Consider the following 24,679-nt stretch of genomic DNA (forward strand, 5'->3'; position numbering starts at 1 on the left):
TTTGAATATTGTGTTTATTATTTTTTAATATTGCAAAAATTATTTTTAATAACTCAATTCACCCTCCTTCTTAGGTTGCTTACTTGGAATAACAAAAAGTCTTGGTTAAAAAAGGTTCAATTAATAATGAAGAAAGAGTGTATACCCACAATATAGTATACAAAGATATTTTATTGTCAAATAATTGATACATGAGGTATGTACCAAACATACTCTTATTTCAATTAATTTGATAGTTGTATTCATACTACATCATTTTCTATTTATACTACATCTTTATATGTAATTGTTGATTGAAGGAATACTTGAAAAAATAAAATTACTTCAGCTTTGGGAGAGTTTTCAAGAGGAGACAAATATGGTTGTGGATAGAAAAGTTAAAAATAAGGTGTTTTTTCAACTCTATTTAAATAATTACTATAATATATTTTGTTGATATTTGTCCATGTATATTTGCATTCAACTTGACAACATTTACATACATTTTGGGTTTGACTATATCTTTTAATATAATAATGTAGGTCAAATAGTTCTCCATATATAGTCTTGGTTGGAAGATCTCTATTAAAGTTGATGTAACACCCCGAAATAATTATCATAACGCATACTCAATATCAAGAAGTGCTCACAATGATAAATAAGTTATCTTTCATTGATTTACAATTAAGCTTTACAAAAGAGTGATATAATTGAAAGACATGATAAAGGTTGGACAAATAAGAAATGCCTTAAAGGCTTACATCTTTCCAAGACGATACTTGATTACAACAGAAGTAAACTTAAGTCCAATACAGTTAAAACCCTTGGCTTATACAAAAGTAAATACAGTGAAAACACAAAAGGAGCTCTCGCTCCAAGTCCTCCCAAGCTATTGCTTTGGCAGAGACATATCATCAGCACTTGAAATATTTTTCCCACATAGGGTGAGCCAAAGCCTAGTAGAAATAATCCAACATAGTTTATGAGTCTTAACAAAGCTATAAGGTGAATGCATATGCAATGCTCGTGCCAAAACACTTTTCATTTCTTTCCAAAACTATGCAATGCCAAGTCAATATCATGGTTCATAAATCATCTCCCTTTTACAATAGAAAATAGGGTAGTGAATCACACTCTGGGAATTTCAAAACAATATAACCTTTCTCAAAAATTTCATCCAAAGGAAACCGTAAACCGGGACCCATGTAAACATATGCTATACAAGCACTACTATTGACATTTCACAAAAATTTTGTCTGCGTGATTGACACCGATGTATATGCGCGGTTTTCGAGACTTTCATCCTCAACACATAGGCCAACTTATTCAAACTAACAACAACTTTTTCCCAGATTCACCCATTTTCTCAAAACAATAACATTTCTAATGTATAAGTGTGAGATAATACTCAATGCAAAAGAATGAGAAAAATAGTTTCAATTCTCCTAAATTATATGCAATTTCTATAACACTCATAGTTATCCTCCACCGATAGCACAAAACAGATATTCCTAAATAGATAAACAATTATCAATAAAGATAAACTCTCCATATTTTCGAGAGGTGAGTGATAATACATATCTAACTCTGCCATCCTCATCAACATCATTCTAATTCCACAATTCCAATATCAATCTCATAATTTATATAAAATCAACATTTGAGGCATTTAGGGCAAAATCCTTTTTCTTCCCAAAATCAACCCCAACATTCAAAATCAATAATTTATTCCCAACTCAACATTTTTTTCCATACCAAAATTATTTTCAATAACCCGTTTGAAAAACCCTTATTTTGATTTTTACCCAAAAACCCTAGGTTGTTCCAAATCTTCCTAAAATCTCAATACTGTTTAGAAATAACAAATAACTAAGTTAAAACTCATAAAAAGAGTAGAGATATCCCTACCTCAAGCTTAGAAGATGATTGAAAGAGATATGAAAAGTCAAACATGCCGAAATTCAACTTTACTCCAATTAGAACGAAGCCCTCATCAAGCTTTACTTTTTTAATAAAGGCACACAGGTGAAAAGATCGACAGATCTAAATGTATTTGAGGGAATTAGATGAGTTTTAGAGAGAGAGTGAGAAATATTAGGGTTTTCAAATGTTTAGAGAGGGAGAGAGGTGAAAAAGTGGCTCAAAAAAGTGATTTTACGAACTAATATATGCACAATTCGCTCGAGCTCAAGATGTGTCGCTCGAGTGACTAGACATAATAAGTTGTTTCTCTCGAGCGCAAGAAGATAAGCTCCCAGTAGTTTTACAAACATAAGACCGTCGCTCGAGCGAAGAATGCAAACTCCCAATAGTTTTACATACCTGCAATATAGCGACCCCGGTTTTCCCTCCATTCATTATTGTATCTCGGGCTTAGGTTCTGTGGTGTGGGATGTTGTATATATCTTGTTTCCATCCTTTAATACTTTGTATTTGAGTTATAAGATGTTTTGGGCAGGATTGTTACAGGTTGGGTGTGACTGGGAGCAAATGGTTGCTGCCTAGAATTTTGGTTCTTCGCTCGAGCGAGGCTTTTGTCGCTCGAGCAAGCTCCTTGTTTTAGATCCTTCGCTCGAGCCAGGATTCCTTCGCTCGAGCATGCGTCTGCATCTGGGTTTGGACCTGAGAGTTGTATTTCTTGGCTCGAGCGAGCGAGCCGTATGTTTTGGGTTTCCTCGCTCGAGCGAGCTTTTCCTCGCACCGTGCTTCTGGGTTGCAGACCTAAAGATTCGAATTGTTTGCTCGAGCGAGGCTTTCTACACTCGAGCGAGTATCATTTGTGTCTGGTCGCTCGAGCGACCACTCATTTGCTCGAGCGAGCCTGGTGTATTTCAGTTGACAGCAATGAGATTACACTTCACTTTTCATCCTCTCTTTTCACACAAACCCTAGACCAGCTGCATCCTCTTTCTCTCTATATACCTTCTCTCTAGGGATTGATCTACTTATAGTGTGTTTCCACCCTAACCTCTTTGTAAGAAAGATAGAGGATGACTTGGGTTTCCTTTTAATATGAAAATTTGTGGATTTGGAGCACTTTGGATTTTCACCATCTTCTCCATTTGGTCTCTCCATTTTGAGGTAGGGATAACCTGCTCCATCTTATGAGTTTTGACATAAGTTTTATGCATTTTGATTAGTTGGTGGTGTTTGGTAATTTTGGGAAAAGTTAGGGTTTGGTTTTGTAATTTATAGAGAGGGGTTTTCAAATGTTTAAACCCATGTGTATATGAGACCTTGGAAAAATGGTATTATTGTTGTTGAAATGGTGAAATCAAACCTTAGGGTTGATATTGAGAAAGAGGGGGGAATGCCCTAATTATTATAATAAATTAATTTGTATAGTTAATTTGGAAAATGTGGAATTGAGTTGAGGATAATGAAATTGAGAAATTATGGGGTTAAATGGTGTAGTTGGATTAATTTATCACTCACCTATGAAAATGTTGAGATTATCTCTGTTTGATGCATTTATTATCTGTTTAGAAATAATTGCTTTGGGCTATCGGTGGAGGATAGTCTTGATTGTTGTAGACACCGTATGTTGATTAGGGAAAACTGAAACTAATCGAGCGTGTTATGTCATTGAATATGACGGTTGGAATAATACATCAAATATGTGTATTGATTGATTATTGTATATGATAAGTGTTTATATACATTGTATTGTGTGGGAGGAGATAGGGGATGTACTCCATGGTTTGGGAGGAGATAGGGGATGGACTCCTAAATCGGATATTATTTAGGAGAAGATAGGGGATGGACTCCATCGATACAGCAACTATGTGTACCTATTGTGAAGTATGGAAGTGTTTTAACATGACATTAGTACAGCAAATATGTGTACTTATTGAAGTATGGAAGTGTTGTGAAAGTGTTTTGATATGAGCTATAATCTCATTGAATTGTTTGGCCAGGTTCTGAGCCATGTTTATGAATCGAAATTGTGTAAGTAATGGAAAGTGAAATGAAACATGGACTTGACTATCATAGAACTGTATTGTGATATAAATTGGTTTATAAGTGTTAACCATCTATCGAATGCTATTGTTTTAGTCATTGCTTATATCTGGTTTAGTATATCTCTATTGGGCATTGGCTCACCCTATATGGGACATCATTTTCAGGTTCAGGTGATATGCTACCTCCAGGGATATAGCTTGGGAGGTTCTGGGAGTTGAAGACTCTTTTTAGTTATTTTAGTTACTTTGATATTACATGTAAATTCAAGCCAAGGGCTTCAAGTGTATTTGAGTTAGTACTCTCTTTTGTACCCAAGTGTTGGCTTAGAAAGTTGTAAGCTCATAGGACATTTACTTTTATTGTCAACATGTAAAACTTTTGTACTTAACTACTCTGATTAATGGAAAGATGTTTATTTCTCTTATATCTATGCATGTCAAGAATGTTGGGTTTTATGTTTTATTTTGAGGGCGTTACAACTTGGTATCAGAGCATACCAGGTTCAAATACTTTGGGTACGCGGGAAGTGGTTAGTACCACAATGGGTTTGTCTCGCTTGCTAGAGGCTTATGTGTGACATTACATGTTTATCTGATAACATGCTTATGTGACTACTTGGGTATGGGATTTAGTTTCTAGGATGTTGATTGGATCCTTGGGTTTCTGGGAGTCCTATTGGAAAAGCACTTGATCAATGCTGCTTCTAACTGGAACTCTAGCAGCGCCTCGAGACTGTCATTATCCGGAAATGAAATTCGTAAGTGCTTATGTGATTATGTGCTTACATGGAGTGAATTACTATTGTTCATTGCATTAGGACGTGAGTGTTATAGCTTCGGCACATTTGTGAATGTGCTAATGATCTTCGTTACCTTTATTAGGATGTCAGGACGAGGACGTGGTGGTAGGCGAGCTAGGCCTAGGAGGGAGGAGATGCCTATACCGGATGAGATTCCGGCGCAGTAGGAGGGTGTGGGCCAGGCCAATGTGGCCGAGCCAGTAAGTCAGCAGGCCATGGGCGCCTTAGCCCGCGAGATGGCAGGAGCATTGAGGGAATCTATGGGCATTCTTAGGGCTAAGAATCAAGCCCAGACCCATGTAGCTGAAGCAGGGCCTTCCTTTCTGAAGAGGGAGTTCTTCCGGTCTAATCCGGACGAGTTTGTTGACGATCCTAAAGAGCCACTTAAGGCTGATGAGTGGCTTGAACAGATGACGAAGACGTTTGAGATGCTTGGCATCGAAGACGGGGCTTTGAAGGTGACCTTGGCGTCTTTCCAGCTGAAGGGAGACACGGGTCAATGGTAGAAGTTTATTCGAGGCCGCATTGGTGAGATTTGGGAGGCTTTCGTTGATGCCTTCCAGGAGAAGTTTTTGTATCCCGCTGTCAGGGAGAAGTTGAGAGATCAGTTCTGTCAGCTTAATCAACTGAGTATGCTTGTGGCTGAGTTTGAGGCCGCATTTACTAGCTTTTCGAGGTTTGCTCCTGAGTTAGTGGCGTCTAAGGAACGCCGTTGTTTGGAATTTGAGAAGAAGTTGAGGCACGGGCTCAAGACTAGAGTTGCGGGGCCCATGATCCGAGAGTATGGGCGTCTTGTGGATGTTGCAGCTCATATGGAGATTACCATGCTTGAGGAGGAGGAGAGGATGAGGGACTCCAAGAGGAGTCAGGATGGCCAGAGGGATGGTAGGAGGTAGAGGGGTTCTAACCCTCAGCAGCCCCAGGGAGCTTTTGTGAGATCTACCTTTCCAATGCCGAGTTCAGGTTCTAGGAGAGGCAGTCAGGGAGACATTACTTGTTACAAATGTGGTTAGCTGGGCCACAAGTCTCCAGCTTGTCCGCAGAGGGGAGGAGGGCAGAGAGCAGCTTCATCTTCGGCTCGACCTCAAAGCCAGAGTCAGGGCAGAGGCCAGGCACTCTCTTGTTACCAGTGTGGTCAAGCGGGGCACCTGAAGAGGTTTTGCCCACAGTTGGGTGGCGCATCTGGTGTATCGGGTTCGAGGCAGACTCAGAACCCTCAGCCAACTCAGTTAGTTCAGGCCTCGAGGGCCAATCAGGGGGCCTCATCGTCCCAGTCTGTACAGCAGTCTTATGCTCCGAGAGGTGAGCAGGTAGATCAAAGACCTTCAGGGCGTGTGTATGTTGTTACAACGCAGGACCTTGTACCGGCTCCATCTGTTGTGAGAGGTACCTTTTTGTTTTGCAACTCGGTTGCTAATGTGTTGATTGATACGGGTGCATCCCATTCCTTTATATCTACTGCATTTGCATCTGTTTTGGGGTTGGAGTTGGCGCAGTTAGCATCTCCTATTTGTGTTGTATCACCTGTTGGGGGTGAGTTGATTTTGAAGCAGGAGTGTAGAGGTTGTGATATAGAGGTCGCTGATCGTCAGCCTCCATTTTGTTTTGTGGTTATGGCTATGTCGGGTTTTGATGTGATTTTGGGTATGGACTGGTTATCGTCATACTGAGCTGTTATTGATTGTTACCGCCAGAGGGTTACCGTGTGTACCTTGAGCTGGGATTGTTTCCATTTCTTGGGGGATCGGGTTGGTAGTGTTTTGCCACCAGTGCATGATCCGCGAGGGCGGAGTGAGCTTAGTGGTCTTCTCGCTAGCTTTATGAGTAGTGAGTGTGATGAGATCCAGATTGAGTTACCCCGAGTGGTTTGTGAGTACTCGGACGTCTTCCCCGAGGATCTTGTTAGTTTGCCACCCTATCGAGAGGTGGAGTTTTCTATTGATTTAGTGCCCGGCACAGCGCCGATTTCTATGGCACCGTATCGTTTTGCCCCAGCCAAGCTGAGTGAGTTAAAGATTCAACTTCAGGAATTGCTAGATAAGGGTTTTGTCCACCCTAGTGTTTCGCCGTGGGGAGCACCGGCCCTCTTTGCTAAAAAGAAAGATGGGGATTTGAGACTTTGTATCGACTACCGGAAATTGAATCGAGCTACGGTTAAGAACAAGTACCCTATGCCTCGTATTGATGATTTGTTTGACCAGTTGAAAAGGTCCCGTTGTTTCTCTAAGACAGACTTGAGATCAGGTTACCATCAATTGAGGGTCAGGGAGGAAGATATCCCGAAGACGGCATTTCGTACGCGGTATGGCCACTATGAGTTTCTGGTGATGCCTTTTGGGCTCACCAATGCACCGACAGTGTTTATGGACTTGATGAACCGGATATTCTGGGAATTCTTAGATCGTTTTGTAGTCGTTTTTGTAAACGACATCTTGATTTATTCACCTTCGGAGGAGGAGCACGAGGAACACCTAAGAGTGGTGCTTGAGTTGCTTAGAGCCCATAAGTTGTATGCCAAGTTTGGGAAGTGTGAGTTTTGGCAAAGAGAGATGAAATTCTTAGGCCATGTAGTCTCCGGGGAAGGGGTGTCAGTTGATACATCCATGTTGAAATTGAATGTATAAAGAGAAATAGAGAATTGTATTATTGATGTAATATTGATTAATGTTATTACAATGATTCATGATTCCTATATATAGAAGAGGGTGAGTGTGTAGTAGGTAAGGAGTAGGTGAAGTGGAGGTGGTAGTGGTGTAGTGGGTTAGGTTTAGTGGAGTAGGTGAGGTGGTAGTGGTGTAGTGGGTTAGGTTTAGTGGAGTAGGTTTAAGTGGGTGAAGGTTTAGTGGAGTAGGTTTAAGTGGGTGGAGTAGGTTTAAGTGGGTGGAGTAGGTGGATTTTAACAGCCCCCCGCAAACTCAAGGGGGATAGGAACTAACCAACTTGAGTTTGGAGAGAGTAACAAAACAAGAAAATACATAAAAATAAAAGAGGATAAGAGACACTGTATGGTCGTGTCAGACCATTGGTGAAGACACTGGATGGTGGTGTCATAACGTTGTAGAGGACACTGTATGGGGGTGTCATAACCATGTAGAGGACACTGTATGGTGGTGTCATAACGGTGTAGAGGACACTGGATGGCGGTGTCAGACCGATGTAGAAGACAGTTTATGGGGTCATGTCGGACCGTTGTAGCAGACAATGTTGTAACAGTTGTTGTGACAGTTTACAGAGTCTTGCTGGACCCTTGTAGAAACTAACCGGAATCAATGTTGTGACAGTTTACAGAGTCTTGTCGGTTAGCTCCTTCATGGGTCCGACAAGACTCGGGGGGCTGTTAAGACTCGATCTTTGCTTGCCTTCTTAGTGCTGCATTGATCTGGCGCAACTGCTCATTCAGCCATTCCAATTCTCCTCTCCTGTGTCTTGCAAGCAGTCCTCCAACTGTGGCCCCTACAAGGGCTACAAATAGCAGTAAGGGCATGTCGAAAGCAGATCTATCAGCCTCACATGTTTCTGCCAGAGCTTCAAAAGGCATACGCAACATCAAGGCATTAGTGACAATAAGTGCCACGGCTGGGGATCTTACAGGAACCATCACCTGAGCAACTAAGTCTTCCAGAGTGGTGTCATAATCTACTTGTGTATGGACAGTATCACAAGTTCCTTCTGATACAGAGGTGTTGACATCATTTACTCTTGTAAGCATAGACCGACTGCCTAGCAGTGGCAAAGACATGGAGTTTGAGAGGAATTTGGCCGGAGGAAGATGAGCGGCGGTGAAATACGGCGGCGGAGTGAGGGCGTGTAGAAAACTTTAGCGGAATTTGGTTGAGGTCCGGCGGACGGCTAAGGTGAGGTTGCCGCCCGCCGGTGAAGCGAAAATATTAGGTTCTAAACCTGCTCTGATACCATGTTGAAATTGAATGTATAAAGAGAAATAGAGAATTGTATTATTGATGTAATATTGATTAATGTTATTACAATGATTCATGATTCCTATATATAGAAGAGGGTGAGTGTGTAGTAGGTAAGGAGTAGGTGAAGTGGAGGTGGTAGTGGTGTAGTGGGTTAGGTTTAGTGGAGTAGGTGAGGTGGTAGTGGTGTAGTGGGTTAGGTTTAGTGGAGTAGGTTTAAGTGGGTGAAGGTTTAGTGGAGTAGGTTTAAGTGGGTGAAGTAGGTGGAGAGTAGGTGGATTTTAACAATCCAAGATAGAGGCAGTGCAGGATTGGGCGCAACCTAAGAGTATTTTTGAGATCCGCAGTTTTCTGGGATTAGTTGGGTATTACCGTCGATTTTTGAAAGATTTTTCCAGGCTAGCTTCGCCTTTGACTAGATTGACACGGAAAGGGGTTAAATTTGTATGGAGTGAGACTTGTGAAAAGTCGTTCCAAGAGCTGAAAGTTAGACTTACCACCACTCCGATTTTGATTATTCTGGAGAGAGGCTTGGGTTATGCGGTTTATTGTGATGCCTCACGAGAGAGTTTGGGTGGTGTGTTGATGCAAGAGGGGAAAGTAGTAGCCTATGGCTCACGGCAGTTGAAATTACACGAGAGGAATTACCCTACACATAACCTAGAGTTAGCAGCTGTGATTTTTGCCTTGAAGATTTGGAGGCACTACCTTTATGGTGAGAGATTCGAGGTGTTCTCGGATCATAAGAGTCTGAAGTACCTGTTTACACAGAAAGACTTGAATTTAAGGCAGAGGAGGTGGATGGAGTTTATTGAGGATTACGACTTCGAGTTGCATTATCATCCAGGGAAGGCCAATGTTGTGGCCAATGCCCTTAGCAGGAAATCCATTAGTGATGTAGCTTGTATAGCCATCCGGGAGTGGGAGATGTTGAGTGCACTTGGAGAGTTTGATTTGCTTATGGGCGAATCTGTTGAGGCTGCGGCCTTGTTTTCTGTTGTTGCACAGCCTACACTTGTGAGTCGAGTGTTAGAGGCACAGAGAGGTGACCTTGAGGTAGAATCCCTCCGGGGAAAGATCTTCAGTGGGAAGGTTGAGAAGGATTTGACTATGTATCCCGACTTGAGTGTGAGATACCGAGACCATTTGCTTGTGCTGGAGTCCTGCCGAGAGGAGGTACGCCGAGAGTTTCACCATTCACGCCTTGTGGTGCATCCGGGGGGCACTAAGATGTATCGTGATTTGGGTCGCCAGTTTTGGTGGCGAGGTATGAAGAAGGATGTGGCAGTTTTCGTGTCCAAGTGCCTTACTTGTCAGCAAGTAAAGGCCGAACATCAAAGACCAGCGGGTTTGTTACAACCCTTGCCTATTGCCGAGTGAAAGTGGGAGCATGTCACTATGGACTTCGTTGTAGGTCTTCCGAGGACTCAGCGGGGTAGTGATGCTATTAGGGTGGTTGTAGACCGGCTGACTGAGTTGGCGCACTTCATTCCTATGTGCGTGAGAGATTCGGTAGATCATCTTGCCGACTTGTATATTCGGGACATAGTGAGGTTGCACGGGGTCCTAGTGTCGATCGTCTCAGATAGAGATCCATGTTTTACTGCTAGGTTGTGGCACAGTTTACAGAGTGCCTTGGACCCGAAGTTGGTTCGGGAGACGACGGAGAAAGTTAAGCTTATCCGTAGGAGGCTTGTTACAGCCCAGAGTCGCCAAAAGTGTTATGGCGACCGTAGGAGGAGGCCTTTAGTATTTGAGGTAGGTGATCATGTCTTCTTGAAAATATCACCTAGGCGGGGTTTGATGAGGTTTGGTAAGAGTGGGAAGTTATCCCCTTGGTTTATTGGTCCCTTTGAGATCCTTGAGAGGATTGGAGAGGTCGCATACCGTTTAGCTTTACCACCGCAGTTGTCCAGAGTGCATGACGTGTTCCATGTTAGTATGCTTTGGAAGTTTGAACCGGATTCGTCGCACGTATTGGATTGGACCGACTTAGAGGTAGATGAGGATGCCTCATATGAGGAAAGACCGGTACGGGTCTTGGATAGGAGGGACCAAGTCTTGCAAGGCAAGACCATTCCCTTGGTAAAGATTTTGTGGAAACATCACGGAGTGGAGGAAGCCACTAGGGAACGTGAGTTGGATGTCCGTGAGAAATATCCTGACTTGTTTCTTAATGTTTAACTATGTATTGAGAATTTTGTTGTATTAATAAACTTTAAGAGCATTGAATATGTCTTAAGTTGTAAAACATTGTATATGTTTCGGTTTATGGAGGTATTATTGTATATGCCTCGAAAATGGAAGTTTATTTTAGCATTGTATATGTTAAATGTGTTGTAGAAATGCAAATGTATTATTGGCATTGAATATGTTATGGAATTGTGAACCATGTACATTGAGAATTGTTGGATCTGAAAAAGATGCATGTTGATAATGCATGTTGGGACATATATTGTAAATTGCCTCTTGAATAGAGATAAGATGGCCTGTAATGGGTCAGGTTGTGGAATGTTGAACTGTAATGTTGTTGAGAATTGAAAAATCTTGTTTTTGAAAACTTGTATCTAATTTCGGAGACGAAATTTTTTAAGGGGGGGAGGTTACAGCGACCCCGGTTGGGAGGAGATAGGGGATGGACTCCTAAACCAGATATTATTTGGAAGAAGATAGGGGATTGACTTCATCGATACAACAAATATATGTATCTATTGTGAAGTATGGAAGTGTTTTAACATGACATTAGTACAGCAAATATGTGTACTTATTGGAGTATGGAAGTGTTGTGAAAGTGTTTTGATATGAGCTATAGTCTCATTGAATTGTTTGGCCAGGTTCTGAGCCATGTTTATGAATCAAAATTGTATAAGTAATGGAAAGTGAAATGAAACATGGACTTGACTATCATAGAACTGTATTGTGATATAAATTGGTTTATAAGTGTTAACCATCTATCAAATGCTATTGTTTTAGTCATTGCTTATATCTGGTTTAGTATATCTCTACTAAGCATTGGCTCACCCTACATCATTTTCAAGTTCAGGTGATATGCTACCTCCAAGGACATAGCTTGGGAGGTTCTGAGAGTTAAAGACTCTTTTTAGTTATTTTGGTTACTTTGATATTACATGTAAATTCAAGCCAAGGGCTTCAAGTGTATTTGAGTTAGTACTCTCTTTTGTACCCAAGTGTTGGCTTGGAAAGTTGCAAGCCCATAGGGCATTTACTTTTGTTGTCAACATGTAATACTTTTGTACTTAACTACTCTGATGAATGGAAAGATGTTTATTTCTCTTATATCTATGCATGTCAAGAATGTTGGGTTTTATGTTTTATTTTGAGGGAGTTACATGCAAAAGTACTAGAGATTCACAAAGACCGCTCGAGCGCAAGAAGTGTCGCTCAAGTGAAGGAACAAAATTCTGGACATCAACAATTTGAAAAAACAAGCTACCAACCTATTCCAAACGTAAACAACACACCTCAAAGGCCAAACTCAAAGAGAAATGAAGGAAAATAAGACATAAAACACTGTATCAGACAATGAAACCCAGATCCAAAACATACAATCGGTCGGGTCCAGACCAAAAATGCTATAGTTAACAAAACACAATTAAGAAAATTAATTGTGCGAGAGCTTTTAAGACAACGACAGTGTCGGTATGATAACATATTTACAACATATTATAAGCATAATTTTAACATGTTTATATACTAATAGGTAATTTATTTTTATTTTTTTACAGAAATCCTGTCATAATTGATAATGCAAGTATATGTAGTAAAGATAATATGGACATATATGTGATAATTTAATAATTCTTATGAACTTTATTACTATTTTGATTATGTGTATATATGCAAATTTATCAATTATTTTGTCAAATAATTAACTTATAAGGAAGTGAAATGTTTTATTTCAATTTTATAGGCAACTGCTAATACAAAAACTGAAAGCTTACAATGACATGTGCAAGACTGTTATAAGGTAATCAACTAACATATTTGTATCCAAACCAAAATTTTTTTACTTCAGTTTTTATCAACTCAATCTTATTATTTGTATTGTCACAGAGCTATGTCAAAAAATGTATGAAAACAATTTAAATGGATTGTTGGGAGGACATTTGATTTAGACTATGTCAATCCATATCCAAATGTAAGTTTTTAGTTTCGTTTATAAAAATATTTACGCTCTATATCTTCATACATAATGTAATTAACCAATTACAAAAGAAAAGTTATACTTGCAATCTATTAACTAGAGTACATTTATTTATTTATTAAAATAATGTAAAATTTTATTTTAATCCTTATATAACAAATGAAAACAATACTATTTTTTTAATGTATCTTATATATTATTTGCATGATTTATAATTTCCAGTCTCATGTCACCACCAATTTGAGATGTTTTATGAATTCATAATGTACAGTTTTTTTTTTTTTTTTTTGTGGTGAAAATTAGGAAATATTGTATTTTTTTTTAAGATTTGTACATATTATGCTGTACATATTTTATTCATAAAATATATTAAAATCAAATGTTACATTAAACATAGTTAAAAATATTTAACTTGTATTACATTACACTCATAATACATATGTACATTATTATAAAAAAATATGAATCACATAATATAACTATTTTCTAAATTTGCAGACGCAATGAATGTGCCTCGGCTAAGTTGAGAATTTGAAGGCTTACCCCATTTTTTTATGTTTTCCATAGGATTAGGTCTCATGTTTGTGATATCCTAGGTATAGGCAAGCACGTTCCCACTCAAACTCAAAGTGGATATTTTTTTGACTTGATTTACCTATTGTTAAGCCTTTGTTTGGGAAGAATTAATTTAGTCTGATTTTTAATTTTTTGACTAATTTAGCCTAGCTAAATTAGCTCTATTTGATAAAAACTTTTGACTTTCTTTTGTTTAGATATGATAGTTGTAAGAGAAAAAATGAAATAATTATGATTTAAATGTGATATTTTATCTTATTAACTAAATTAATCTATTTTATCATTTTATACTTATTTAGTCACTTTAATTCTAGCCAAACGAGCCTTGAGCTTGGCCGCCTAGTCGGCTACCTTGCTTGGTGATACTGTCATGTGTCTTGTTTATTCACTGTACAAACAGTCGACAATGCAGAGTGGTCGTTTGGGATTTTACTCTAGCAAGAATACGTTCATTGAATTCATTAATTCTAAACATTGTCCATAATTATGTAACATTGTTACACTGAAAATTTCTCCAATAATAACTTATCTAGGCCCAACTAGGGTAACTCTCCTTTTTGTCAATGATGTGTTGCTATTAAAACAAATATTTGTGATGCAACTTAAAAATAAAATGGGTATTTGTTACAAATATCTGTAGCAAATATTAAAATAGTTTTAAAAAAAATTACATATTCATAATCACACACTTACATTATTAAATTATCAATACACCCATTGCAATTTACTTAAAATACAAATTGCCCTGAAAATTACATTCCGCTCCTGATGTCGCTAATTTTATAACAAATGACTCATTTTATTAATAAATTATCAAGTTAATTAACAATTTTTAATGATGTTAGAAATTTATTTTAATTAATAATTTAGGTAATTTTATTATTGTTTTAGAAAAAGTTAAAAAATTTATTTTTTCAGTTCATTCTATCAAATAAAAATTTTTGATAGGAGATATTTATAATTTTTTAAATCACAAAGGATAATTCGTATTTTAAGCAAATCTCAGAGAGTGTATTTTTAATTTATCCTAAAATATTTAATTTTTTTTGTTATGTATGCTAAGAGTAGGCATTAACAAGTTTTTTTAGGGAAAATTGTTTGAAAAAAAGGGGGGGAATTATAAATAAAAAAAATTCAGAGTTCGAGTCTTGTAATAAAATAAAGGACGCTCGGGTGATAAATCTAATTTTGATTTTTCTTCACCCAAAAGCCCAGGCACTAAAATTGTATGTTCATAAGGACATTATTTTGCAAAATGAACAGACTATTCTCAAAAGTTCACAACACACTTTTTTTATTAACGAAACACTCTCTTACATGTTGAAAATCCATTTTATCTCTCTCTAGCAGAACCGTCGCCACCGCCTCCACCATTGGCGTCACCCATCAACAGGTTTCATCACCGCCTTCATCACAGACCACCCAACGATCTGAGTTCATCACCGTCAACAGGTTCTTGATTTGAGTTTGTGTGACACGGCGGCGGACCACCACCTCCACATCTACATTCACAGTCCTCATCACCCAACGCTGTCTCTTCTTCAGATCCATCGTTGTCGTTGCTATCCATTTGGTTTCCTTCTTTTTTTGCACTTCGAGTTTCCTTCGGTTGAAGGCAGTGATGGGTGAAAGTAAAGGGAGCGATACTGCCTTGAAGCCCTCCACAGCAAATAATCTCACTTTCTTTCTCTTTTCTTCCGTCTTTCCTTTATACTAAACACGTTTCGTTCGTTGTCGCGATCACGATTCTCAATTTTGAAAAAATATTCGAATCCCTTCCAAAACACTTTCCAATTTGAATCTCTATCCACATATTCCTCAAGTTTATCTCTCTCTCTCTCTCTCTCTCTCTCTCATCATATATATATATATATATATATATATATGTGTGTGGATTAAATTAATCTTTGCAATTGAATATATGTGAAAACCTTTTTCAGGCAAAATCATCATTCGTTTTTCGTGTCTCTCTATTGATTTTGGAGTTATTTCAGATTTACGATCACTTTGGATTGCTGAATTTCAATTTTGTGCAAAATCTTCATTAGGTAAATCATCGTTTGCTTTTCCTTGCTCCACTTGAAGTGTTTTTTTAAAACATTAGTTCATAATTCATATCAAGAGAGATAAAGTTTCTTGGCAAATTATTGTTTCTTTCTTTGGATTGCATACATAGATTGACGTCTGAAATAATGGCTAGATATATGCTAATTTGTTATTGATGATGCTTGAGAATGAGTATTGGCATCTGATCTTTGTTTCATTAGATCTGGTGCATTTACTCGATTTCAGTAATATTGTTGTCGTGATCGACGGCACTGGCAGTCCAGTGGTGCAAAAGAAGAAAAGCATGGTTGCACTAATCTTTGTTGAAGCTTTTTGCAACTAGTTCCATAGATTAGGGGTGATCATGGATCCATCAAATCCGCCCAACTCGCCTAAACTAACCCACATTTATTGATTTTGGGTGGATATGTGTTTTTTGACAGACAAATGCGGATGAAAATTTCAAAATCCATGCATACGATTCGGATAACAAATCAACTATAGCGATTATAATTTAGACTTAGACCCATTTGATGTTTTGAATTCGGGTTTTAGTATCTTATATGGTTGTTCGTGATTTGTTTATCCTTATTCCTCATTAAGTTTGGTTATTGGAGTGTCTCGGTTGTATTTAGAACAGGTTGGTAGCTTATTTTTCAAAACTGTTGTTGCCCAGAATTTTGTTTCTTCGCTCGACCGGTGATTCTTGCGCTCGAGCAGTCTTTGTGAACTCCTAGTACTCTTGCAGGTCTACAAAGATACTGTGAGATGGTATTCTTTGCTCGAGCAGTCTTTATTGCGCTCGAGCTATCCTTTCTGAAGTCAAGCGATGGCCTTCTGTCTGTAAAACTTCTGGGTGTTTAGCGACCATTCCTTCGCTCGAGCAGTCTATGCATATATCACGTCGTAAAGTTCACTTTTCCACACCTCTCTCTCTCTCTCTAAATCTCAAATCTACTCTCTCTCTCTCACTAGAAATCACCTATAAGCTCCAAAAACACCTTAATCCACCCATGTCTACACCCTAGTCCCTTTGTTAAAAAGAGAGAACACGTTGAGGGCTTCGTTTTAATCAGTGAAGTTCATGTTTTCGGTTCCGTTGAGTTCTACCCATCTCTCATTTGGGTCTTCTTCTCTAAGGTCGGAATTCTTCGTACTTTCTTATGATTTTTAACTTAGTTATTTGTTGTTTTCTAAAACAATATTGTGATTTGGGGATTTTTGAACAAATCTAGGGTTTTGGTTAAAACTCAAAAGAGGGGTTTTCAAATGATATCTTGAAAATGGTTGTGGGATTAGGAATGAGGTTGAGTTGTAATAAAATGGTTGGTTTTGATATGTGGAAATTGATTTTGGAAGAAAATGGATTTTTGCCCTAAATTTATGAAATGTTGATTTTGTATAAATAAATGAAATTAATGTTGGACATGTAAAATTGGATTGATGTTGATGAGGATGGTGGAGTTGGGTATATATTGCCACTCACATCTTGAAATTTGAAAAGTTTATCTTTATGGAAATTAATTATCTGTTTATAAATATCTGTTTTGGGTTATCGGTGGATGATAGCTATGATTGTTATAGAAATTACATGAAAATTAGGAAATTTGAAACTGTTTTCTCATCCATGGCATTGAACATTATTGCATGTTTAACACATTTGAAAATGTTGTTGTTTTAAGAAAAAATAGTGAATATTTGGTGAATCCGAGTAAGGGGTGTGGTTATGGAAATTAAGTTAGCCTATGTGTCCTTGGTGAAAGGCTAAAAAACCCGGGTGGAAAGGTGTCAAGCCTTTTGGTTAGTACTGGTAAAAATGACAATTGATAGTACTTGTATAGTCTACTTGTAGACACGTACCTAGGGATTCCCAAAGTGTGATTCATTGCCCTGTTTACTATTATAATGGAAATGATTTTATGAATTGTGACATTAACCTGGCATTGCATGGTTGGAAAGAGATATAAAATGTTTTGACACGAGCATTGCATATACATTCACGTTATATATTTGTTAAGATTTATATACTGTGTTGGATTTTTTCTACTAGGTTTTGGCTCACCCTATATAGGCAACCATTTTCAGGTACTGATAATATGCCTCCACCAAGATCATAGTTTGGGAGGAACTTGGAGCTAAAGGCTTCTTTTTTATTATCTAATGTATTTGTTTTGCACAAACTAAGGGCTTTTAAGTGTATTGGAGTTTAAATTCATCTTTATGGTAACCAAGCATTGTTTTGGAAAGTTGTAAGCTTTTAAGGCATTTATTATCTGTATAACTTTTGTTTCATATTTCTCGTCATGGCACAGGCTATAGATTTAGGGTTAGGACTTATGAATGTGTAATTGCATGTGTTATCTTTTGTATTTTGAATCATATGAAATGAAAGGACATTATAATCAAAATGCTTGTCATTTATTTATTATTGAGAAAAGAGTTTGATTATCATTTATTTTGGAGCATTACATCAACATCCTGCACCTATATGAACCCGATCCGTCCATAGATGAAATTAAAAAAAAAAAAATTACTAACAAGTAACAACATAGAGTATAAATAATAAAATATATATTTTTGTGAAAATGAAAAAAAATACCTTAAAAATATGCATGCGTGGTACCATGGCCTATTATTGACAAATAATACATATTTTTTCAGATAAAAATTATAATTCAAAAAATTACCAAAAATTTGTAAAGTTTAAACCGCCAAACCAATTGCATCTATCTACTAACTTACATGGCCCGCTCAATCCGCATCCGCTAAACCGGTGGATGGATGCAAATTGATTTTTTTTCATCCTCCTAATTTTGAATAGATGGCATATGTGATGCCACCCGACCTATCCCGATCTGCGATCATCTCTACCAGAGATAAAATCAGCATATCCAACTCTCTCTCTTTTTGTAGTAGTTGTTGTTGGCTTGTGGTGTTAATGATGATAAATAGATATGGATTAATTTGGCTCTGTATTTTAATAGATAGAATTTAGTTTGGCTTGGTATTTCAACAGATAAAAAAATTGAATAGATAATTTCAACAGATACAAAATTTAAATAGATAAAATAAAGATTTTGACAACAGATAGAGTTGGTTTAGGAGAGAGGAACAAAGTTTGAATAAAAAAAATTGAACAGATAGGGAAAAAAATTGAAAAGACAGATATAATTTGGACAAATAGAAAAAAAAATTGAACAAATAGATATAAATTTGAACATATAGTCAACAAAAAGTCAATAGATAAAAAAAAGTCAACAGATAAATTAAGGGATAAAATTAGAAACAAAATGTCCTCCAAAACCAACAAAAGGATTTCTCTCCAAACTATTTTACAAATGATGGATCTCATACCAACAAAAAAATATATACTGAACCTAATGTCTTTACAATTATTTTTAATTTTGTCAATTTAAATAATGAACTTTTGATTTGTTTTCTAGTTAAACCATTTGCCTATTTCATTAAGTAAAATCGATGAAAAAAATGAGTATTTTAGTTATTAAACTCAATGAAAATAGTATTCAAAAAAATTTTATGTATACTTACATTGAATTTAATGACTAAAATATTTATTTTTTCATCAGTTTTACTTAACGAAAATAGATAAATAGTGAAATTGAAAATAAATGAAATAGGGTTGAAATTATATTTACATATTAACATGGGAAAAATTGAAGGGATTGTTGGATTTATTACAAATCAAGTTTCGATAATCCGAATCGTTCATTTTTTAGGATCCTAAATGTATATCATCCATAAAAAAACTTAGATCGATCCGATAATCGTAACATTTTATTTTAACACATTTATTTCTAAAAAAATAGAAGAAAAATATATTTTTAAAAATAGACCATCTATTTGTTCAATGACTAAGAACATCTCCAACAATTCTCCCTAGTAATTTTTTTTCAAATTTTAGTTAAAAAGTGTCTTTCATATTTTAGGGACTCACTTGTTCAATTACTTCATATTTTTTCTGTATATGTTTTGAATATTTTAAAAATATTTGTTCTTTATAATTTTTTATTAAAAATATTTTTTCAAACTTTATTCTATCTCCTCCACCATTTGAGAAAAAAATGAGAGATGAGAGAGAAAGAATAATTTTTTAATTATAGAGAGTGATTGAAATCTCCCTAAACGTAAGGAGTCAAAAGTTTACTCTCTTAAACAAGGAGTTGAGTAGGGAGTCTATTAGAATTACTTATTTTATATTTGACTCTCTAAAATAGGGAAAAAGTGGGAATAGAGAGCATATTGGGGATATGGGTGGACATCGGTTCGTTAGTCGTCCAGCCCGCTATAGCGATTCCGGTTTCCCTTCCTTTGATTGTTGAATTCCGGACTTGGGTTTCGTGGAGTTGGTGGTTATATATCTTGTTGTTATCCTTTAATTCTGTGTGTTTGAGTTCTAGGATGTATTGGGCGTGCTTCGAGCAGGTTGGTTGAGCTTTTGTCCCATTCCTTGTTGCCCAGAATTTTGGTGGTACACTCAAGCGGGTCCCTTTGCGCTCGAGCGGAGTTTGTTTCTTTTTGGTGTACGCTCGAGCGGGTCTTATTGCGCTCGAGCGGGGTTTACACACTCTCAGCATTTCGTGCCTCTACAAATCTTCTGCAGGTGTGTTTTTCACGCTCGAGCGGGTATATTGGCGCTCGAGCAGGTCACGCTTGAGCAAGTATCTGGGCGCTCGAGCGGGTAGTTCATTGTCTGTAAAAGTACTGGAAGGGGAAAATCTACGCTCGAGCAGCTTTCCCTTTGCGCTCAAGCGGGTGTGTTTTGCAGTTGTGTCTTGGCGCTCCAGCAGGTACCCTTCACGCTCGAGCGGGTCCAGTTTTTGTGCTTGATGCTCGAGCGTCCTATTATCCGCTCGAGTGGGTCATACGTATATCAGATATCAGCTGGGTTTTTTTAGATCACTTTTTCACTTTCACACATTCTCTCTTACTTTCTAAAAACCTCTTTTGAGAGCTCCTCTCTCTAGAATCTACCTTCTCTCTAGGGTTTGATCTAGTTAGAGTGATCCCCTATTCTTGGGCCTTTGTAAAAAATGTTGATCTCGTTGTGGGCTACGTTTTGATCCGAAAACCTTGGGATTTGGAGCATCTCGAAATTCTTCATCTTCTCCCTTTGAGCTCCGAGTTTGAGGTAGGGATAACTACTCATTTTTATGATCTTTAACATAAACTATTGGTCATTTTGATTTAACATTGATATTGGGTAATTTTGGGTGTTAGGGTTTTCAAAATGTATATAAGAGGGGTTTTGTATTTTGAGCCTATACAGGTGTATTTGGGTCTAGAGATGAGATTATTGGTGTTGTTGATAATATTTGGACCTTTGGGTCAATATTGAGCTTAAAGGGAAAATTGCCATGTTTGGGTATATTTGGGTCATTAGTGTAATTAATGACATTTGTTATGGAATTATGAAATTGAGTTGGGAATAATGAAATTGGCTCATTATGAGATAGAATGGTAGAGTTGGATTTATTAATCCCTCACTTTTGAAAATGTCAATAATTTATCTGTCGGTGCATTTATTATCTGTTTAGAAATAACTGCTTTGGGCTATCGGTGGAGGATAGTCTTGATTGTTGTAGACACTACATGATGATTAGGTGAATTAAAACTAATCAATTGGTGTATTGGTTGTCATTGTATATGATGAGTATTTGAATACATGGGTGCCGAGTCCTGCGGACGAAATTTTTGTAAAATGGCAATATAAAAACATCTATACATGGGTGCCGAGTCCCGCGGATGAAATTTCCGTAAAATGGCAATTCAAACATAATTATACATGGGTGCCAATCCCGCGGATAAAATTTCCGTGAAATGGTAGTTTGAAGTATTGTTGGCATGAGATGTAGCACTTAAGTTGTTCGGTCTAGTTCTGAGCCATGTTTATAAGTTGAGTTTTGTTAAGTGAAGGATTATGGAACTGGATTGTACTGTAGGTTGGTTTATATGAGTTAAACGTTTGTGAGGTGCTAATGCTTTAGTTATTGTTCATATTATGTTTAGCATATCTCTACTGGGCGTTGGCTCACCCTATATGGGACATCTTTTTCAGGTACAGGTGTTATGCCACCTCCAAGGACGTAGCTTGGGAGGCTTGAGGCTGTCAGACTCTTTGTGTTGTTTTTGTTGTATTTACATGTATATCAAGCCAAGGGCTTAATTGTGTAGAGTTAGTACTCTCTTTTTGTAACCAAGTGTTGACTTGGAAAGATGTAAACCTGTAGGCATTCTATTAATTTTGTAAACATTTGTAATTAATATGAAATACACTTTTGTAATATTAACTCTGATGCTTGTATGACAATGTAAACTATCTTACATGTTTATGGAAGGATCGGATGTGGGAATTATGTATTATTTTGAGGGCGTTACAACTTGGTATCAGAGCGTACCGGGTTCGAATACTTTGGGTACACGGGAAGTGGTTAGTACCACAATGGGTTTGTCTCACTTATTAGTGACTTATGCATGATGTTATGTGTTTACTTGATAACATGTTTATGTGACTACATGGGTATGGGGTTTAGTTTCTGGGATGTTGATTGGATCCTTGGGTTTCTAGGAGTCCTTTTGGAAAAGCACTTGATCAATGCTGTTTCTAACCCGAACTCTAGCAACGCCTCGGGACCGTCATTATCCGGAAATGAAATTCGTAAGTGCTTATGTGACTATGTGCTTACATGGAATGAATTACAGTTGTCCAATGCTTTCGGACGCAAGTGAAATAGTTTCGGTACATTTAAGAATGTACTAATACCTTTGTTACTTTTACTAAGATGCCTAGACGAGGAAGTTTTGGTTTCCCTCCTTCCACACGGGAAGAGTTGCGGAAATAGTTTGTGGAGTTACGCCAAGGTACTACACTTTTGGTACAGTTTGAGGCTTGGTTTGCTAACTTGTAGAGATTTGCCCCAGAATTAGTGAAGATAGAGGAATTGTGTTGTTCAGAGTTTGAGAGTAGGCTGTGTGACGACATCTGAAAAAGGATTGCTGGGTCTTGGCATAGGGGCTATAGTGTGCTCGTTAAGGCGGCAGCTCATGTAGAGGCAGCGGCGCTAACTATGGGTCAAAATAAGGAAAAGTCTGTGGTTGTGAGTGTTGGTCAGGTTAGGGAGGAGGCCATCTCGGTAACTCCTATGGTTTATAGGTACTCTAGGCCCAGTAAGAGATGGAGGCGAAAGTATGCTCCGTCTTAGACTAAGTCCTTTTCTTCACCAAGGGTTTTGGACTCTTCTATTGGGAGGTCCAGAGAGGTTCAGGTTTCAGGTCAGTCTCAGAATAGGGTTTCTGCTGTTTGTTTCAGATGTGATCAGCTGGGCCACAAGTCTCCAGTTTACCCACAGAGGAAGAAGGTAGGGTTGGCAGCTCGACCGGTGACTGCCCCACCAAAATCATCTAGCCAGCTAGGTTTTGGGTCGACCGAATGCTCATTGGGGAAGCAGTTGTTGGGGTCTCCATCAGCTCAGACTTTAAACCAGTCTCATGCTTGGGAGCCACTTACTTGTTGGGTGTGTAATCAGCCAGGTCATATCAAACATTTCTGTACTCAGCCAGGGGCTTCTTTAGGAGTTTTGCAACCTAGGCAGGTCCAGCCTTATTCGACTGGACAGGGGCAATACCATTCTGGGGGACAAACAGGCCAGATTTCGAGGGCCTTAGGAGAGTCGAGTTCCCAAGCCCCAGTTAAGGAGATTTGCAGTTGTTCCAGGTGTGGCCAATTGGGGCACATCTGTAGTTCTTGTCCGTGTTTTGTAAGCTCGTAGGATGTCATGGGTTTGAGAATGACCAACGTTAGCGGCCCAGCGAGGGACGGTCGCAGTGGTAATACCGATGGGGTGGTTTTGTTTTGACTAATCCGTTTTGTAATCGGTGAATTATTGTTTTGTAATCATTGGGTTCTGTGTGTAACCAATGTGTTTTGAGAATGTTGAAACATCAAAACTGCTTGTTTATATATATATGCTTTTGCTTATTAATTTCCATGGAATGGGCAGATTGGAACATGTTATGGCTCTAAAGTTTTATTAACGTAATAAGTTGTCGAGAAACCGTAAAACTTTTGTGTAAATGCATTTATATGCGTGTGATTTGGTTTGGAGAAGCGAGGGCTGGTAACCATGTTTTCAAATTTAGAAGAATTATTGAGGGATGCTTGTCTTGGTCAGGGCTACTATGGGGCGAGAATAGTTATACTTGCTGGATGTACGGAATCTCATAGGTGTTATCTATTTGATCTTATGTGCGTGGTAGGGATTTTGGTCTTTTGCCGTGAGAACTCCTCGAGAGGGTGCAATGTGTGCGATTAACACTGGGTTCTGTATATTTAACATGATGTTTTACGGAGTCATAGCGCATAACTTCATTAGGAATAGACTTATACCTTCATGATAGGTAACGTCGCCAATTTTGCATGTATATTGATTGGTTCTTTTAATTGAGGGAGTGTTAGTCCCTATATAAGATTGTGGTTGTGGGCATCGGGGAGTGGTGTGTTGTGAGCAGCTGGTGTTATGTCTTGGGCAGTGGTATAATGGATGTTTCCCTAAGTTTCCAGACTCCTTTGTGATGGTAGAATGCGATAGGTTTGTACCTTAATATCAGGTAGGCTAGAAGGTGCTGTCGGTAAGATTGGTTGGGTGTATAACCCGTGGTTTGGCTGTGACCCGTGAGTAGAGTCACAGTAGTATGGTGTTTGTGGAGGAAGGCTTGGGATGATAGTGAGGAGGATGAGGACCTTTACTCTTCAAGAGAGCTAGGATGGTGAGTCTTTGAAGGCCTTGTCTGTGTCAGGGTCTGGTTCACGATGGTTGTTCAACGGTAGCAATGGCTAGTAATTTGGCACGGAGGCTTAGTGTCTTGATTGTACTCTCGGGACCAGTGACAAGTAGGAAGTAGAATAAAGAGTGGACCTTATAGGTCATTGACGGATGAAGGTACTGAGTTCGCTTGTGTACGGTACAAACAGATACGTAGCAGTGATAAGTGTCGTGGGGTGGTGAGCCCTTGTCAACTAATTCAATACAAGGGAATGGGTGTGCAAATCTTGTTATTATGAGTTCAGTCAAGATGGCGAGTGAAATCTCTAAATGAGGGATTCAGTATGGGTGTAAGATTGCTTGCATTAAATAAGGAGGTTTTGTTTAGTACGGTGCGTGTCAGTATGTGGTTCGTATTGTTATTATTAGATGATGTGTAGAAGGGGATCGATCC

The 24,679-nt window shown here is 38.1% G+C and overlaps 1 long non-coding RNA gene across 1 annotated transcript; it reads left to right on the plus strand.

Annotated features, from left to right (window-relative positions):
* The first annotated feature begins 14,667 nt into the window (after positions 1 to 14,667).
* Positions 14,668 to 17,853, plus strand: LOC145792588 (uncharacterized). The gene is made up of 2 exons (XR_014332043.1): positions 14,668 to 15,447; positions 17,531 to 17,853. It is a non-coding gene; the product is annotated as an uncharacterized LOC145792588 (long non-coding RNA).
* Positions 17,854 to 24,679: the final 6,826 nt, after the last annotated feature.

The sequence above is a fragment of the Camellia sinensis genome, chromosome 6 (assembly GCF_055761805.1).
Source record: "Camellia sinensis isolate YWXY chromosome 6, ASM5576180v1, whole genome shotgun sequence".
Classification (NCBI taxonomy): Eukaryota; Viridiplantae; Streptophyta; class Magnoliopsida; order Ericales; family Theaceae; genus Camellia; species Camellia sinensis.